General features: G+C 58.3%; 1 protein-coding gene across 2 annotated transcripts in view; it reads right to left on the bottom strand.

The window, feature by feature from the left end:
• The window catches only part of MACROD1 (mono-ADP ribosylhydrolase 1), a 149,456-nt gene that overhangs the window by 117,837 nt on the left and 12,928 nt on the right, over nucleotides 1-18,691 (bottom strand).

The raw sequence follows: 18,691 nt of genomic DNA, 5'->3' as shown, positions 1-18,691 counted from the left end.
GGCCATGCCAAGTGGAGTTCACTCCCTGGGCAGGCCCTGTCCCAGGCTCCGGTCTGTGCTGACTTCTCAGCCCAGATGCCCTTGAGGGTTCAACTCAGGCATGGCCTCTGGAGAGGCCGCCCCTCTGGGCCACACCTGCTGGTTGTCACCTGCGCAGGTGGCCAGTTCCAGCCCCTGGTTCACTAGGGGCCCCTGGTGGGCAGGCCTCACCTTCCACCCCTTCAGGTCCAGAGGGCATAGGCCTAGCATGCAGGAGGTACTGGAATCGTGAATGGAGGGGGCGAGTCAATAAACACAGGCAAATCGATCAAATAACAGATCAGTCGATCTATGTTAGGTCCAAGGAGGACGACCTTTCCCAGGAAGGGAATGAGGCAGTCTCACGACTCCTCCCACGCCTTCCCCGAGGGCAGGGGGAGCTGGGGATGGGGCTGCCCTGGCTCACCTCACCCTCCACACACAGGCAGCAGTGCCACAGAACAGGTGCCCGTGGGCTCTCTCCAAGCCAGGCAGGAGGGCTGGGCTCCCAGACTGTGTTCCTCAGCCGCTAGAGCTAACAGAAGTTCTGCCCAGGGAGGGTTCACGGTCACATGCATTTGGGAACCACTGGATTAATGTCACTGCTGTCCTGGGGGCTCCTCAGGCAGGGCCCTGGAGTCCCTCAGAACTGGGTCAGCCCCGCCTGTGACAGCGCCTGCCCTGGACCTCAGCTCCACCCCTGTAAACACCTGCATGATGACAGGTGGCTGCTCTCATATTTTTACCACGACAGTACCGACCCTGCTGAGGGTTGAAGCACCAGCTCCCCCCGCTTGTCCAGAGAGTTCAGGCCCCACCCCTGGGCCCTGCAGTTTCCTGGGCATCCCAGTGCAGGCGCTGAGCTGGCTGGCACATCTCATGGGAGGCCCGGGTGTCCCCACAACAGCAGGGTACCCCCAGGTCTGCACAGAAGAGAGGTGTCTGAACAGGGCCTGTACCCCAAGCCACCCCGACCACGCTCAAGGCCTGCAGCCTGCTCCCAAACCTGCTTGAGGGCATCTCGGGCTGACCTGAGCTTTCGGCTTCAGGAGAACAGGGCTGGGGATGGAGAACCTTAGGTTTTTTTGTTATTTTTTTTTTTTAGGGCCGCACCCACAGCATATGGAGGTTCCCAGGCTAGGGTCCATTTGGAACTACAGCTGCCAGCCTATGCCACAGTCACAGCAATGCGGGATCCAAGCCACATCTACGACTCACACCATAGCTCACGGCAACATTGGATCCTTAACCCACTGAGCAAGGCCAGGGATCGAACCCGCAACCTCATGGTTCCTAGTCGGATTCATTTCTGCTGTGCCACGAAGAGAACCCCCCCCACCTTAGGTTTTAATAAGCGCCATGGGGAGCTGGGGGTCCAGACAGAAGGAAATCAGGAACGATGGGGGAGGTTGCAGGATCTGTATTTCAGGTGAATGGAGAGAAGACCCCCAAACATAACTGACCCCTTCTGAAGAGGAGGAGGAGCCCTGAGAGGTGGTGACCCTGTCCTCACAGGACCAAGGGCAGAGCGGGCTGGTCAAGGGGGTGTGAGTTCTGGACAGTGGAGGGGACAGGCCGATGGTGCAGAGCCTGCATCTCCCTATCATGTCTTCAGATGGACCCTGGGAAACCGAGTGGTCTCCCCACAAACCCAAGACCCCTCCCGCTGCAGCCCTCGATCGGGCCAATCAAGCTTCTGGCCCTTTCCTTCCCAAAGAAATCTCAGGACGCACATATCACAAGGGTTACAGACGTGTGGGATCAGCCCCCTGAGCAGCTGCTCTGCAGCCAAGGAGCACCCAAAGCCCAGAGCCCTGAGTCACGCATGCAAAGCTTCCTGTTCAGGCAGACTCAAGACTAAAGTTCCAGGAGTTCCCACTGTGATGCAGTGGGTTAAGAACCTGACTGCAGCAGCTCAGGTCACTGTGGAGGCATGGGTTCAATCCCCAGCCTGGAGCAGTGGGTTAAAGGATCCAGCTTTGCCACATCTGTGGTGTGGATTCAATCCCTGGTCCGGGAACTTTCATATGCCAGGGGCGCAGCCATAAAAATTCAAAAATAAAAAAGACTAAACGTTCCAGTTCAAGTGGAAAAATAGTGGGTGGCTGCCAACTCCATCCCTGGACACTGCTCTCACCTGGCTACCACCAGGTTCTAGAAGCTTCCCTCTCCTCCTGCCCCCACTTTCCAGGAGGGGTGGCTGGCCTTATCAAGCATCCTGGAGAAGAGGCATCCAAGCCCTGGAAGGGCCTAACACCCCAAATCACAGGCCACACCCAAGTTCCGAGGCCAGTTCTTAGCACCCTGCCTACGAGGCCGCAGACAGACCCAGGTCCCCGGCTGGCCCCAAATGCTGTACCAGAAGGTCTGAATGGAGCTTATTCATCTACCGTCAGGCGCCCCAAACAAAGTGTGTCTCCTGGCCACCCCCTGCCTGTCCCCACTTCCCTCCTCCATGCCTGTCCTCCTGTCAGCACCTGCCTCCACGTGGCCGGCCGCCCCGGGTCTGGCGCCGGCACCTCCGAGGGACCCTCTCCTCCAGAGGCGAAGTAAACAGGCTCCCTCGAGCCGCTAACTGACAGCACAAATGAAATCCTGGCGCTCCCCCCTCGGAGATTTACAGGGGAAGTGAAATCTTATTTGCACTGCTGCCAAGCCTGGGATGCGATGAAATTATGCCTGGAGAAGAGACCGGCCGAATCCCGCATAAGCGGCTGCATTGGAGATGGGCTTATTAAAAGCCATGGTGGCCACATTTCAACCTGTTTCAGGTGTTAAGTAATTTACTGCCACCCAGGATTCAGTGGCAAGTTTTTATCATTTTTATTTCCGTGACGCAGGCCCGAGACGTCCCTGCCCAGGGACCTGTGGCTCTAAATGCTCCCTGCACTCCCCGAACTGTGAGGGAAATCGGGGAGCAGGGGCCTGGGAGGGCTGAGGGTGGAGGCTGGTGTGGCAGCAGACACCTCGACTCTCCCCAGGGTTATACCCGGCTTGGCCCAAGTTCAGAGTGACAAGAAGTGCCAGCTCGAAGACCCCCACGCCACATGGGGGCCTCAGTGATCCCGCAGAGACCCTGGGGGCATTTTCTGAAGACAGCAGTCGTGTAAGCTCTGAGCGCAGAGACTAGCTCTCCCAGGACCTGACCACCAACCACACGATCAACGTCTTTCTGAAGCACCTACTGTGTGCCAGGCCCTGCCCTATGAACTGCCAATTCTGCTGGCAAATGTTGAATAAAGATTTATGGTTGGGTGATTAAAATCTCCAAGAAGCAAACAAGCTCTTGAAGGAAACAGTGCTGGCTGGGGGGGCGGGGGGATGGCAGAGGGGAGGGAGGAAGTGAGCCCACCTTTTCGGGCACCTGCTCTGTGTCAGCCACTGCAGCAGCCCTTGAAGCAGAGGCCTCGCCATGACACTGACGAGAAGGCTCAGAGCCACAGTGCTTTCCACCGCTTGGCAGATCACGCAGTGAGGGGCCCACGGCCTGTCCTTCCATAGCCAGACTCTTGGGGAAGGCCCAGCCTCACGTCGCAGAAAGCCAGGGACACGGAGCCATGTGGTCTGGGGCCCACAGGGTCACGAGCCTTGAGCACCTTCTCAGCAGTGCTGGGCGGAGGGCCGTTTGACGCCTGTCAGCTTTGGGGAGATTAAGCCTATTACTGAGCCTCCGGGGGCTTATCCGACACCCTTTCTGAGGCCCCCTTTCTGCACCTGTTTTCAGATACACCAGGAAGACCGGGGGAATCTTCAAAGTCCAGGCAGAGCCAAGAGCAGGAATTCTTTAATTAGCTTTCTCTTGGATCAGGGCCCTGGCGAATGGATTAGTTGTGGTGGGGCCAGAGAAAGGGATTGCGGTCCCTTAAAACTGAGATTACAAGCCCGGGGTGAAGAGCCGAGGGGCCGTCACCAGGGATAGCGGCTCCCCAGGGGCTGGCAGATGGAACCTGTCACCAGGAAGACACAGGAGATGTGCTCTCAGCGAGGCCTTGGTCCTCGGGAAGCTGGCACAGAGAGACGCTTGGCACGGCCGGGCCGTGTGCCTGGGTCTCCTAATGAATGTGCTTCTTCCCACGTAACTGGCCAGATCTGGAACTTCAGAACTGGGGGGATTTCTAAAGGGGCGCCCATCTGTGAGAGGCGAGGCAGCATGGCCCGATGGTGCCAGGCACCAGACACCTGTCCCCATGTTCCATCCTCACTCATCCCCATTTTCAAGCAAGTAACCTCAGGAGTTGCCCAAGGCCATGGCGACAGAGGTGAGCTTGGAAGCCAGGTCCTGGCCCATGAGGTAGCCCGGTTGGGGGTTTGTGAATCTAGAGAAGCACAGGTGAGCCCCCATCAGAAATCACTGCAGGGAAGCAAGCATCCCCAGGCAGGCCTCCTCCAGGAAGCCTTCCCTGACTGTCCCACAGCGCCTTGGATTCCCCATCTAGGCACTTACACCCTGTGCTGAACCTACCGCCCCCACCATAGACTGAGCGTCTAAGAGGCAGGCACTGGCCTACAGCATTTCACACGGACGAAGGAAGGAGGACGGCAACCTTCCCAGAATGGGAGGCCCAGAAGGAGAAGCCTGGCAGGAGGCTGGGCCTTGGGGGCAGGAGGATGAGAAGGAGGGAGCCGAGAGAGGGGGCAGCTGAGGATCCCGGGAGCCGAGCTCCAGGCTGGGGTCTCCCACAGGCCTGGGCTCTCCGCTGGCCGGCTCTGCGCGGGAGAGCATGAGGGGCAGACGGGCAGGATGCTTCAAGGACTTGGAGACCCAGATTCCCGGGGCCGAAAGCCCTTTGAAGTAGGACTTGTGCTCTCCCCCTTGAGCTAAGCATCAAAGGCCGCTCTGCTGTGGTCCAGCCACGCTGGGCTCTACAGATAAGGGCGGCCCTCTTGGGGCAGGTGGAGAAAGGGCGGCCGGGCCTCCAGGAGCAGCCGCCACCCACCCCAGCCTCCCTCTGGCTTCCCTGTTTCCCGTGCAAGAAGCTAAGCCACTCCCCAACCCGCCGGGCGCTGCCTCGGGCCCCTGTCTGGGATGCTCCCCCGCCTCCCCACCCTGACCCTCTGGACAGGTCTGCCTCCAGGATCAGGTCTTGCAGGTGACCACATGGGTCCCCAGGGTATCCCAGGTGCCTGGGCTGTATCTCCCTTGGCCCCCTCGCAGCCCTAGCGCCCACGCTGCTGAGTGAATGAACAGCTGTGCTAAGAAGCATGAGTCAGGGATGCCTCACCCAGGTCAGGGCAGGTTCCAGGAGGAAATGACCTCCAAGCTGAGACCTGGAGCATGACCAGAGGCAGCCAAGTGAAAACGGGAGGAGAGGGTACTCCCGGCAGGAGAAGAGCCGGGCAATGGCCTGGAGGAGGTGAGAGAGAACACGCAGGCGTGCAACGCAGAATCATTTGGCTGGGCTGGAATGGAGAGGGAACCAGAAAAGGCAGGAGAGATTCTGGGGCCACATGAGTGTCGCAGGCAGGATGCCCAGGAAGCCAACTCACTAGCAGGGCAAGACCTTCCCTAGACTGAGGATCCCAGGGATGCTGGGAGAAGCCATGATAATAGCCAAGGCTGCCCACCCCTGGGGGTCCTCATTTCCACGGTGGTCTCTGAATACCCTTCCCCCCCAGTGCCCCCCTGGCATCAGCCATGAGGTTGCAGAGAGAGCCGAAACCCAGGGGCACTGCCCAGCAGCAGCAAACAGCACCCACCCCACATGAAGCCAGGCCCAGAAAGACCCTGGCCAAGGAAGTGTGTGGATTCTGGGGCAAGGGAGCAGGTGGTGGAATGAGGCCGGGCACCAAAGCCCCCAGGAGCATCTCCAGCCGCCAGCGCCAGCGTAGCAAAGCAGGGCCACGGAGGCAGCAGTGGTGGCTCTGCTGAGACTTTCTATGACCAAGAGGAGTTCTCTGTGTTTTCTGGGATAAAGCAAGTGTTTCCAAGCACCTACCATGTGCCGGTTGGTGTGAGCACAGGTGTGAGCCCAGGAAAGCCCTGTCTCCTGCTGCTGCCGCGGCACCACACCTGCGAGTATCAAGACTTCTGGCCTCGGCCCCACTAGCTGAGGAGAATGATGTCTCTTTTTTCAATTAGCTGTTTCCTGATTACCGGAGGCGAAGTTCTGCATCTTTTCACTTGTTTGCAGGCCATTTATTTTTCTACAGCTGGGAATTGCCAGTCCACACCTTTCACCTACTTTTTCTTATTGATTTGTAGGAGCTCTTCGCATATCAAGAGAGGAGTAGAAAAGCAGCCTCCTGGGGAAGAGACTCAGGGCCTCCCTTAGGGCTCCTCAGGCCCAGGAAAGAGAGGAGGATTTGGGGGCTTCTGAGGCTCCCGCTGCATCTCTACGCCCTGCCCAGCTCCCGGCGGGCCAGCCCTGCTGGAAGATGATGCACCCTCTGCAGACGGGAGCCCCCGCGAGGCCTGTATCTCAGCCGGCAAAACCCAGAGGGCTGATTTTTTCACTCCACTGAGAAGTCTACACTGCCAGTGGCTGGCGGGGTGCCCTGGATGGCACCCGAGGGGAGCCAGCTGGTACCGCTGGGCATCTAGAAGGAAGAGATGACTTTCACCATCCCAGGCCAGTCCAATGGGAACCAGCTGACAAAAGAGGCAGGTCCCAGAGCTGCAGGCTGCCCCTCCCATCGGAAAGCCAGGGCCCCGTCTGGCACACACCTGTCCCCCTTTGAGCTATGACGGTCCCTACCGAGTGACTCAGGTGTGGGAGACAGGTAAGCCCTGCCCCCTTACCCTCAGCCACCTGACCTTTCAGGGTCAGAAGCAACCCTGCCTGTGGTTCATCTCCCTCGGGCGTTTTCCATATTTCAGCAAACAACACAGGCCATAAAACCGATCTCCAAAGTCTAGAGAGGCAATGACATTGGGAGCCAGGAAAAACAAAAGCCCTTCCTCTCCCGGAGTAATGGCTGCCCAGAGCCCTGGGGCGGGGGTGGGGTCCTTTCCGTAGCTGGGGGTGGCAGGCACAGGGCCATCCACAGACTTCCCCACATCAGGTGGAAAACAGCTGCTCAGCCTGTGTTCCGAGGGGGCCACAGCAGCCAAGGGGGCTGCAAAGCGCCCACTTACCTTCTCCCTGAATGCCCTGTGCCAGGCTGCATTGGATTCCAGGCACCTTGTGCCCCCGCCCCGAAACTGCCGCTAAGCTCCTGGCAGAAGAGCCAGACTGTGGACTGCAGGCCAGCCAAGGTCCCCCCACTGCTCTGCACCATGCTTGGGTGAGCACCCCCAGAGGACAAACAACACTGCCACAAAGGTGATTGCAATGACCTCCGCATGACAGAAGGAGATTGGGGTCCCCTGATTACCCTCTCAGAAGTTACTCATCCTCTTCCTCCTCCAGGATGAGAGCACATCAGCGTATGGAGTTAGCCACAGGCTCAGCCTTTGGCTTAACCGCGAGGAGGCACAGAGCCCTGAAGATCTTCTCATCAAGCCCCCCCCACCGAGAAGGGGCCCCCAGCGTCTGCGGGAACACGAAGATGGGAGCGGGATGCCAGCGCGCACGGGAGCTCCGAGGGCTCTCCAGGCTCGCTGCGGGGCTGAGAGGCAGCATTTGCATGGAGACCGCTCTGTGGCTCCGGAATTTATGCAGCTGCCTGTGTGATTCCTAAGGCGAGACGAATCTCCAGGCCGCTTTTCTCAGCAGGAACAAGTCTTTTCTTCAAATCGATGGTGACACATTTTTAAACTCTGATATTAAGGAGGGAAAGATTTTGCTGGTCCCCCGGGGGCAACACTTATTAGTCACTGGCTCATCTGAGAGAAGTCACAGCGCAGACCCAGTGGGCCTAAGGGAGGCAAGAGGTCCAGAGGCTAGCGGCTGCCTCCATGGGAATGGATAGTGACAAATGAGAGGGCAGAGGGGCCTCCCAAATCAGGAGCAAAGTCGCCTGAGGGGAGGTGCACTTAGAGAGCGAGACCGCAGGGCTCTCGAGCAAGGTATGAAGCCTCTATGGGGGAAATGATGGTTGGTAAGAGTGATAGAGGGAGAGAATGGAGAAAAAAGGGAGAGAGTAAAAAAGACATTAAGCTAAAGTATAAATGGACTTCTAAGTTTACAGTTATAGAACCTAAAATCCTATTTCCCATTTTGCTATGGCTGCCAGGAAGCTCATATTCAGCATTAGTAGACTTGTCTGGCCTAGTGTCTCTCTCTCTCTCTTTTTTTTTGCTTTTTAGGGCCACACCCTCGGCATATGGAGGTTCCCAGGCTAGGGGTCTAACTGGAGCTACAGGAGCCAGCCTACACCACAGCTGCCGGCCTACACCATGGAATCCGAGCTGCGTCTGCGACCTACACCACAGCTCACGACAACACCAGATCCTTAACCCACTGAGCAAGGCCAGGGATCGAACCTGCAACCTCATGGTTCCTTGTCAGATTTGTTTCCGCTGCGCCATGACGGAACTCCCTGGCCTAGTCTTAAGGTGTCTCCTGGGCAGGGCCAGGTAAGTGCCAGGAACCAACCTACCCCAACCAGCCACCAAGAGCATGAAATACAAGACCAAGCACGAACCATGCAGACCAGATACCAGCAGCCTATGAGTCTGGTGTCCGAGCTGAGCAGAACCAGGAATGAGGTAAGAGGCTGGCAGGTTGGAAAGCTGGTGCCAGGAGCAACCAGGCCGAAGGGCTCCAGGTGTCGCTAAGGGCTTGGGGCACATTCTTATTTGATGCCCAGGTCAGCATTCTCCTTTGCCATTTGTTTCTCTTTAGTCCTGTTTCGGTGGTTCCCCAGTTTTATTATTCCTATTTTCCAGTGGAAACAAGTTAAACACTTTTTAAAAATCAACTCCAGCTCAAACACCCACTTGCTCGGAGATAGCAGTCACTGTTTCTTGAGTTCCAAGGACTGTCAGGCATTTGCATGCATCTCCATCCTCCCAGCCACCTTCGGAGGGGACAGCATTCTTCCCGGTTTACAGACAAGGAAACCACGGCTCAGAGAAGACCTGAATCTTGGTCGAGATCCCAAGAGCCTGTAAGTGGCTATGGCAGCCCTGTCCTGCCTGCTCAGCCCCCGCCAGCCCCAGAGCCCTGCTCTAACCACCAGAGGGGGCTCCCACCTGCCTTGTTAGGAGGGAGAGGAGGCAGAGTCAAGGTCAAGGCCAAGAAAGTACAAGAGGTGGTCAGGTGACCCACAGAGTTCCATCATCCCCTGGCCCTGCCTCTGGCACCCTGGTCCCCTCCCTGCCAAATGCCAAGGCTTCGGCTGCAACCTGCCCCACCTTTGCATGACCCATGAGCCTCACCAGAAAGTTCCCCACCAGCTGCCAGGCAGGCCTCAGCTCCTTTGACAGAGCTGTAAAGCTCCCGTCGCAAACGTCAATTCTGGGCCATTTGCTTCGTAGATTTTAATGTTCCTGTTTCTTCTCAACATCCTCAGCAAGGTAGCTCCTGCTTTTCAAAAGGGATGTGGCGTTTGATGATGTTTAAACCTACGTGAAATACAGCCAGGCGGCAATAATAAAACAGACGCGAGCCCTGCTGGCAGGGGGATGGCTGACAGCCGGGCCTCTCTCTTCCCACATGCTATGCAGCCGCTGCAGCTAAGCTCCTATTTTTAAGGCAATTACAATGTCCGAAGGGGGGGGAAGCAGCGAAGGCGAGGAGGAGGGTGGGTACCTCTCTCCAAGGACCACTTGTTGCCGTTGGGAGCCGGGCACCGCTGACGAGTTTTTATTTTTATTTTTTTTAATGATTTTTACTTTTTTCCATTATAGCTGGTATACAGTGTTCTGTCAATTTTCTGCAACTGATGGAGTTTGAATGAACCAAAACGGGTGGTGCCAGCTGGGCACATCCACCATGCGTGGTCACCCTCTCAGTGCCTCCTGAGCTCACAGCCTCCCAGGCCCACTGTCACACCCAGCTCCACCTCCCAGTACCTGTCCTTCCCCGGGGCTGCAGCCCAAGCTCCTGGCTCCCAGGTCTTCTCAGGCTTCTGACTCCTACATGGGCAAAAATAGCTGCGATCCCGCCCCTGCCCCAGGGGGTGGGCAGCAGGACTCCTGGCAGCGTTATGCTCCCTGGGCAGCCTGCTTCCATCCAATGGTCCTTGGCCGTAATGAATTGTGAGTTCCCATCCTTTCGTGTCCCTGCTGGGCAGCCATGTGCAGACATTCTCTGGTGGCCCCTCCACAGATGGGCATGGCCATGTGCCAGGGATGGAAGCTCTGGGTCAATGGACCCTGCTTCTGCCCTCCAGGGGTTCCCATCTAGTGGGTGGAACACGGAGATACTCACTTATGAGAAGAGACGTTATCATCCCCTGAGCCCGCCAGCGCGCAGGCCCTACACGCACGAACTCGTTTTCCCTTTAATGCTCCCATGGTACACGTGGAAACTGAGGTCCAGAGAAGCAGTCAGTGGAATCGGATTTTTCCGCAGTCTTTTTTGTGAGCAGCCTCCGAGGCCGGCCCGTGCTGCACCCGTGGGGACCCTACAGCCCAGGCCTGGCCACCCCCGCCCTCCACCCAAGACAGCTGCATCCTGTCCATAAGTGATCAGTCGAGATCGCAGGCAAAGGGACCCTGGGATGGGGCCACCGCAGCCACGTGGAATACCTGCCGCAGGGCCTGAGGAAGCACCAGCACGATTTGCAAAATAAATAAATGAGCCCAAAAGATGAGCTTTTGAAATGCATGAAAACCCCAAGGAAAGGAGAGAAGGGGAGGGCTGGAGGCTGCAGGTGGCTTCGGCTCTGCCAGCTCGGGCTCAGCCATGCCCAGGGCCACCAAGCTCTGACAGAGAGCTGCAGTCAACATTCCCCGGTGCCCCTGGGAAGGGGAACAGCCCTGTCCTAGCTTAACGCCAGGCTGTTCCCATGCGACACATACACCATTCCTGACAGAAGGCAGAGCAGACGCTGACAGCCCTGCTGCAGAGGCGGGGGAGGCTAGCCCACCTGCCCTGTGTGTCCATGGTCAGGGGAGCCCAAATCCACAAGGCTGGCAGTCAAGAAGGGCCTTCTCCCAGCCTCCCTGGGCCCCACAAGCGCTCAGCTCGGCACGGGGAGGACAGGAAGGAGGTGGCTCAGCATCCCGACCCCCCGGCCCAACCGAGAGCTGGGTGTTCAGCAGGCCTGGTTCCACAGGTCCAGCCCTCCCAGAGAAGCAGCAGTAGCAGCGGGTCCCAGAGCTGGCACTTCTTGGGTTCCCTCTACACCAAGGGCGGTCACCCCGCTGAGTATTCCCCGCGAACTGTCTCCTTAGAAACGCACAACGACCAGGATGTGGGTCCTAGTGTGCTCTTATCCTCATTTTACAGACGAGAAAACCAAGGCTCAGAAGGGTGAAGGCGCTGGCCTGAGGTCACACAGCGGAGCTGGGACACACACCCAGGACGCCAGCTCCCAACCGCAGTGACCTGTGACGGGGCGCCCAGAGCAGGCAGGCTGTCTAGAGAGGGGGGAGCGAGGAAATGGGGGCTGGATCCTCTGACTCTCTTTTAGGTCACGTTATGTCCTAGAGGCCACCCCAAGCTGGGGCCAGGCCAGGTCTCATCCAGGCATCCCCAAAGTCAGGGTCCCACCCTAGGGGTCTGAGGGGAGCAGATGCATCTCCACACATAGCGCTGTCTGCGCAGGGCCGCATGTTGAGAGGAAGGGAAGGGGACCCCAGCGCCTGGGGGCATCCGTGGCTTTCACGTGCCACACCAGACCCCTCATCTAGGGACACAAGGTACCCAGGCATTAAATGGCAGGCAAGCCAGAGCCTCCCGGGGAGGCCTGAAGCCGGCTGCGCAGCCCTTTGCCAAGGCGCTGGCCGCTCACTCTGGGAGAGAGCGCCAAGGGCTGCAGATCCAGCCCTTTTCATGCTTGGCCAATTTCATGGTCCCCATTAATTTCAAAACACACACATTCCCACAAGCTCCGGCCTCCTCAGCTCAGTGCTCGGGGTGGAGAGCACGTCAGGGACACAGGCCAGTGCACAGGTGCGGGCGCTGCGGCCAGACAGCCTCAAGGACGGCAGGAGCCGGATGGAGGGTGCTCGGGGCCCCTCAGCAGGAGGCAGGGGGCATCAGAGCCCGTCCGGCGCTCCCTGATCACGTGTCTGCTGTGAGGGGGAGAAAAAAAGCCCAGTGCTGAGAGTCAGGAAGGCCTGCTTTGTCACTTCCCTGCTGTGGGAGCCTGAGCAGATCACCGTTCCTCCCTGGGCTTCCGCTGCTCCCCTGTCTCCCCTCCATGACCGCAAACACCTTGGGGGCCGTCATGGGTCACCGAGCCTCATACCGAGCCAGGAACCTCACAAGCGGCCCTCCTGCACCACAGTCTTCCAGGGTCTCTTCTGCACGATGTTATAGTCCCTTGCAACCAAGAGGGGCTGCGTGGGGTCTGGGCTGGGGTGCGAGGAGGGGACCCCGAGGGGAATCACTGCTTTATCCAGTCCCTCCCACTGTCTGGCCAACTCCCAAGGGCATCCGATCACTCATTCATTCAACAAACATGGCACTGAGTTTCAGGACAAAGGGTCATGGGTCCCTGGCCCACCGTCACGTTAATATGGAAGGGCAGGAAGGATCTGGTTAATAAAGGGAGACTTGGCGGAAGACCTTGGGGGTGGAAGGACCTTCCAGGACGCTCGAGTCCCGCCCATTGGCCAGAGCTCGGCTCACTGGACCGAGCCCTGAAAGCCCTCGAGGGAATCTCAATAATTCAGGAGGGCTCCATCATTTATGAATTTATGTAACCGCTCTCGACCTTGTGGAAATGAGCCGCCCTCCTCCTGTAGTGCTGGAAATGAGGCCTTGGCCCTGGCTCTGGGGTCCGGGGCTTTCCAGTGGGGGGAGGGGGCCACCTGGACCCAGGCCGTCCTTTTGGCCTCCTAATCCACTCTGCCCCCACCCCCAGACTAGACCCAGGGGGAGCCTCTGAAAAAGCAACTCTGATGATGTCCCTCTCAAACCCCAGGTTCAAAGATGGGGGTTTGATGCCTGGCTTGGCCTTTTACCCAGCACCGTGGTCCCGTACGTGCCTCGGAAATGGGGCTAAATGTTCAGTGTGGGGGCAGCCCTGGCCCGGAGGGCACATGCCATATCAGGCTGCCCCCAGTCCAGAAGCAGGGCTCCATGTAGGGCACTGGGGGCAGGGACTGGGGCACAGGACCACTGAGCAGTCACAGGATCTGGAGCGCCCCCCAGAGGTGTCATAGGTCCAGGAACCTGGAGCCATCTTTTCTGCACTGACCACCACCATGCCCAACCCCCACCCCACTTCCGTTTCCCTGCAGTGAGGACAGGTGACAACAAACCCACTCTGGGGACCCCCAAATTTTAAACCATAAAAGGGAACAAAGAGAAAGTATTCCCACCTACTCTTTTAAAGGGGGGGGGTGTGGCTCAGTGGAAATGAATCCAACTAGTATCCATGAGGACGCAGGTTCGATCCCTGGCCTCACTCAGTGGGTTGAGGATCCGGCATTGCCGTGAGCTGTGGTGTAGGTCGCAGTTGCGGCTGGGATCTGGAGTTGCTGTGGCTGTGGTGTAGGTCATCAGCTACAGCTCTAATTCGACCCCTAACCTGGGAACCTCTGTATGGCACAAGTGTGGCCCTAAAAATAAGAGGGGGGGAGTCTCCTGGAGGCTCTGATGTCTGGCAAACCTCCCCCTCTTTGTGTGCCACTTCTGTTTAGCTGTGTGGCCTGAGGCAAGTTGCTTCAAGTCTCTGAACCTCAGTTTCTCATTGACACTGTGGGGCTGATATAGCAACTCCAGGAGGCCAGGAGAGGTAGCAAGGGGTGTGAATACCACCTAGGCCTAGAGGGAGACCCTCAGCTCAGGACCCATCCTGGCTCATTCCAAGCCCCTCACAGTCCCACCACCTCACCCCTCCCTGTGAGTGCTCTCCCCCTCTCCCCTAGAATGCCCTTGTCCAGCTTCTCACTCAGCTCCCCACTTTGCAGCTCAAGCACCGCCTCCTCCAGGCAGCCTCCCAGATTGCCCACAGGTGTGACTCCCAGCCCTCCCATGTGCTGCGGTCCCTCTCCATCCACAGGTTTCACTCTGCATCTGAGACTTGAGATTGAGTCTTTCGTAGCCCAGGACCTACCCTGACGCTTGGTGTGCAACAGGGCTGCCAGCTACGTTTGCTGAACGAGCAAAAGGCCACGCTTGAGTTTGAATTCCGACTCAGCCACTGGCCAAGCTGGGGCATGCTGCCACTTTCTCTGAACCTCCAGTCTCATCACTGGAAATGGGGATGGCAGTCCTGCCTGCCTTGCAGGGGTGGCCAAGTGGTCAGCAGGGAGAGGGTCTCACCCTGCTCCCCAGGGCGCAGGGGCCAGTGAGTTGTCCCCGGCTCGCAGATTCCCGGCCCCGCTCCCTGCCCACTGCAGAGAGGTTGCTGCAGGAGGAGAGGGCTGAGGAGGCCTGGCCGGCAAGCCTCAGCAAACACATTTAAATCTGAAGTGACAGATAAAGCGATTTACGACGACAGTTTAGCGTCAGATCACTTCCCACAAGGCAGTCGGTGTCCCTCGCCGCCCCCCCCACTTGCGAGTCCATGGAGGCGGTCTCTAAATCACCCACTCGGAGCTGTGGCCCAGGGACAGCCAGGAGCCAGCCTCCTCTGGGCCCCCCAGGCAGCGGAAGGAGGCAGCAAAGGGCTTCCGAGGGCTGTGGGGAGGAGGGGGAACAAAGCAGCTGGCAGATTTTCAGAAATCAAAGCCCCAAGACTTAAGGAGACAGAGCGCCACTTCATGCCTTATTTTAAATAAATCAGCAGCTTAAAAAACTCCCAGTGAGGCCGGCGTGTCGCTGTGAAACGTGGCTTTTCCCACCCATTCTGATGGCCTGGCCTGCTCGCCTGGGCCCCTCAAAGGCTCCCCCGACCTGTCTCGCCTCCGCCACCTCCTTGCAGAATTAATTGGTCCCTGAGGCGCCGCGTGGTGCTTTGTTCAGACCTGCTTCCAGTGCTTTGTCACATTATATTCCACTTAGTGGCTCTCATGCTGATTTTCCAATACTAATTTGCTGGGGGCTCCTCAGGAGCCAGGCCCTGACCCAGCACCCAACGGACCTGAACTCCCATCCTCCTCACACCCACCCCAGGGCTGGGGGCTGGGGGCTGGGGGCGGGCAACGATGCTCCATTTTTCAGACAGGAAAACAGAGGCTTGCAGAGGCCTGGCTGAGGCCACAGCACAGCCAGAGGGAAGGCTGGGATTCCAACCCAGCTCCTGGCCTCTGTGCCCAGGGCCCTGACTCGCTGGCCTGGGACAGCTTTACAGTGAAAGAGTCTGCCTGTCTTTGCAGAAAGCGTCACACTCCTCCATGCTCTGCCCCATTGTGCCCTGAAGGCCAAAGGTGGCAGGCGGACCCTGAAGTGGCTGAGAAGGGGGGGTCTTTCTTTGTACCGGGACATTTCCTGCCTGGGACTCAGCTGTCTGTCAGGAACTAGGGGCCCACAGGCATAGGCCTGGGAAACTGGGAACCTCAAGGACACGGAAAGGACCCAGTCAAGGTCACGCTGCCTCACCCGGGCCGCCTCCCTCCACCCTGTGGCAAAGAGAAGACAAACACTCCAGGAGTTGACGAGACCCCTGGGTAGAGCCCCCAAGACTTGAGCTTTCTCTGGAAGAGATGCCAGGCATGGTTCTCCCCGGCACATCCTGGGGACCAGGGGCCAAGTTGGACAGGCAGGCACTGCTCCTGAGATTCTCCTGCTCCAGAACGGGGGCCTGCAGGGGCTCCCTGGCTTATTTCGCCAGCATGGCAGCCCAATTTAATTAAGATGGATGCACTGTACCCTCGTGGGCAGGAGCTGTGGCCGGCACAGATGGCGGGAGCCTGAGCCTCTCCAGGCTCTGCCCGAGCAAGTGGCCTCGGCCAGCAGCCACTGGGGCAAGACCGAGGAGGGCCCAGGGAGGCCTGCCCGACACCTGGGAGGTGGTGGTGGGGGGTTGTTCCTGTCCCCTGTGACCTCAAGCCCTGCTACCAGCCAAGCCTATACCCTTCTCCTCTCACCTCCACATACCACCTAATGCCCATCACCCTACACACGTCCACCATCACAGGCACAGGCATGCCTCGTACATGCCAGTCACATCTCAAATGCCAACGGCGTGGGGTAAAAACCAGTCCTGGACTTCAAATGCCAGGGGAACAGTTGGGAAACAGAGTCTGATTTTCCAAAGTCACTCTGTGGGTGGGGGAGGAGTGAGGAAGGCAGGCAGGGAGGCCATCCGGTCCCTGTCCTCTCTAAGGATCCCCAGGGCCCTCTGGGGACAGGAAGAGCACCCACAGGGCTGGAGACGCCCCAGGCTCAGGCGCTTCAGGATGGAGGGGATTCTGAGGAGGTGGGCCCCTTTCTCTCACAGGCCCTTCCCTTCCCCCTCAGGCCTCCGCCTCCACAGTCCCTGCAGCTGGAGCGAGGCCCAGGCGGGGATGGAATCATCCCTACCACCCTCCAGCTGGCCTCAGGGACAAAAAGATACCCCTTGCCCCGAGAAAATCCAGAAGCTCCACAGCCCTGGACCTCAAGCCCCCAGCCCTGTCCAACCCACACCGCTCTCCTCGGGCCACCAACCCCTGTGGAGCCAACACTGCCCTTGGCTTCAGAAATAAAATTTTAAAAATTCCCACCCCGAGATAATTGCTCACTCCTTTTGCCTGTGGTGGTGGCTCCGTGGTCGGCGCAGAGAAGCAATTATTCACGGCTAATGATTATAATCAAGTCAAATAGAATTTAATGGACACGTATTCTCTTCCCGCTTGAAACTTTACATATGAATTAAGCACATATGGGTTTCATGAGGCACAAACCAGATTTATGCAGCCCTGAAAAGCCCTGTGATGCCACGACTTTTATTCTGCTAATAAACAGGCTGATTTACGGGCCCTGCTGGGCTCGGGAACGGTGATCTCTGCTGCCCCCTGGTGGGAGGCAGTGGGATTTCCCCCCCGCCCCTGCTGGGCAGGGAGGAGGCTGGAGGTGCCAAAGCTATCACAGACCATGGACGTCTGATCAGTGCCAAGGCCACCCAAACCCTGAGCGAGGCCATGCACTCCTGGGGGAAGGGTCTAGAGAGGATGCAAGCTCTGGTGGGAGGCCCACATCCAGGGCCACTTCAGCCATCCTCTGGGGCTCCAACTGGGTTCGGGGTCCTCCCTGTTATGACTCTTTCTAGAAAGGAGATTCCAGGAAAACACACCAAGGGGTATTGGGTAAACTGAGGCAGGCACAGCAAGGTGTAAGCTGCTCATTTGTGGGAGGTGCCCAGCATTCCTTGGCATCCCTGGGCCAAGGTCAATATCCAGAGTGACGACGGTGGCATCAATTCCAGCACCGGTAACAGCGGCAGGTGCTGAGGGCAGATGCCAGGCACTGTGTAAGCACCACATTTCATGAGCATAAGCTCCTAATATCTCCAACTACCCAGTGGGTGGCTTTTCACCATCTCCATCGTGCAAGGAGGAAAACAGAAGCCCAGGCAAGTACATGCAGAAGGGGAGGCCCCAGAGAGACGCAGCAAACACTACCACCCCCCAGTCCCAGCAGATCAAACGCAGCCAGGAAGTGCTTTACTGAGAGCGTGAGAGGCTGACAGAGCCGCTGTACTCGGAGTCGGGCCAGGCACAAGGGCACTTACGAAGAGCCATTAATCATGCCCACAGCCCCACGAGCAGCTTCCAGAGCCCCCACCCCGTTCCATCTGCATCTCGCCGACACCCTGCCTCGGTCCCCACACCCTCCCTCCTGGCCGCCAACCACCTACCTGGCTGGGAAGGAACTGCTAAGATGTCCCACTTTTCCCTCTGACCACTTTGAAGCTCAGCAAGAAAAGTACCAGCAGGGCCTCCCACACCCTTGCCAGTGACCGACAGGGCCAGGGACACTGGGTAGGACAGCCTCACAGGCTTGTGGCACTGTCCCTTCAGCCAGGGCCCCGAGGCTTGGTCCCTCCAGCTCAGGCCAGCCCCTCTGGGGTGCAGGCAGCAAGAAGACCCCTCTATCCTGGGCCACTAGGACATCTGCCAACCTAGCCTGACCTCACTGCCACCCACATCCTAGTGGCCCAAGAGAAACACATCAGGAGAAGCTCCAGGAGACCCTAAGGTGATCCACCTCCCCCTGCTCTGAGTCAGAACTGCTGCCTTCCCGTGAAGAGTCGCCTGTGCCCTGAAACAGGCAATGGAGGGGGAAGGGACGCCCATGTGGCCGCACAGTTCTGCAACCATCAGTGGGGAGACACAGAGCAATGTCACTCCAGAAGTGCAAACCAGGTCACAGACCAGCAGGCCCAGAGTGGCCACCTCTCTCCAGGTCTCTCGAGCCCAATCCCTTAGCAAGAACAGCTGAGCACCCAAGACCGAATCACTCGGCCGTGCCGCACCCTGGCCGACACTGGGATCAGACAATGGCTCTAAGTTCAAGGGTGAGACAGGCGATTCGAGATGCTCCTGCGGGGGCCTGAGACTGCACAGTTGGGGAGAGGCCAACCTAGTGGGCTTTGCCCGTGAGTCAAAGCCCAAGATAAGAGGGTCTTCCCAGGTCTGCAAGCCATTCTCTAAGAAGGAGGCTCTTCTCCGTGATGCTTGGCAGCCACAGTGGGCAGAATCCAGCCCCCACTTGCCCTTGCTCCATGAACCACCTATGCACCTGGTGGACTGGACTGCCCCTTGACCCCACACGCCTGATCTTGGCCAGACAATCACCGCCAGGGA

This window comes from Sus scrofa, chromosome 2, assembly GCF_054392235.1.
Source record: "Sus scrofa isolate SSC_HxYL_T2T_F1_AM1 chromosome 2, Sscrofa_HxYL_maternal_Yorkshire_Landrace_v2.0, whole genome shotgun sequence".
Classification (NCBI taxonomy): domain Eukaryota; kingdom Metazoa; phylum Chordata; class Mammalia; order Artiodactyla; family Suidae; genus Sus; species Sus scrofa.
Note: the sequence above shows the minus strand (reverse complement) of the source record. Positions and strands in the feature narration are given on the sequence as shown.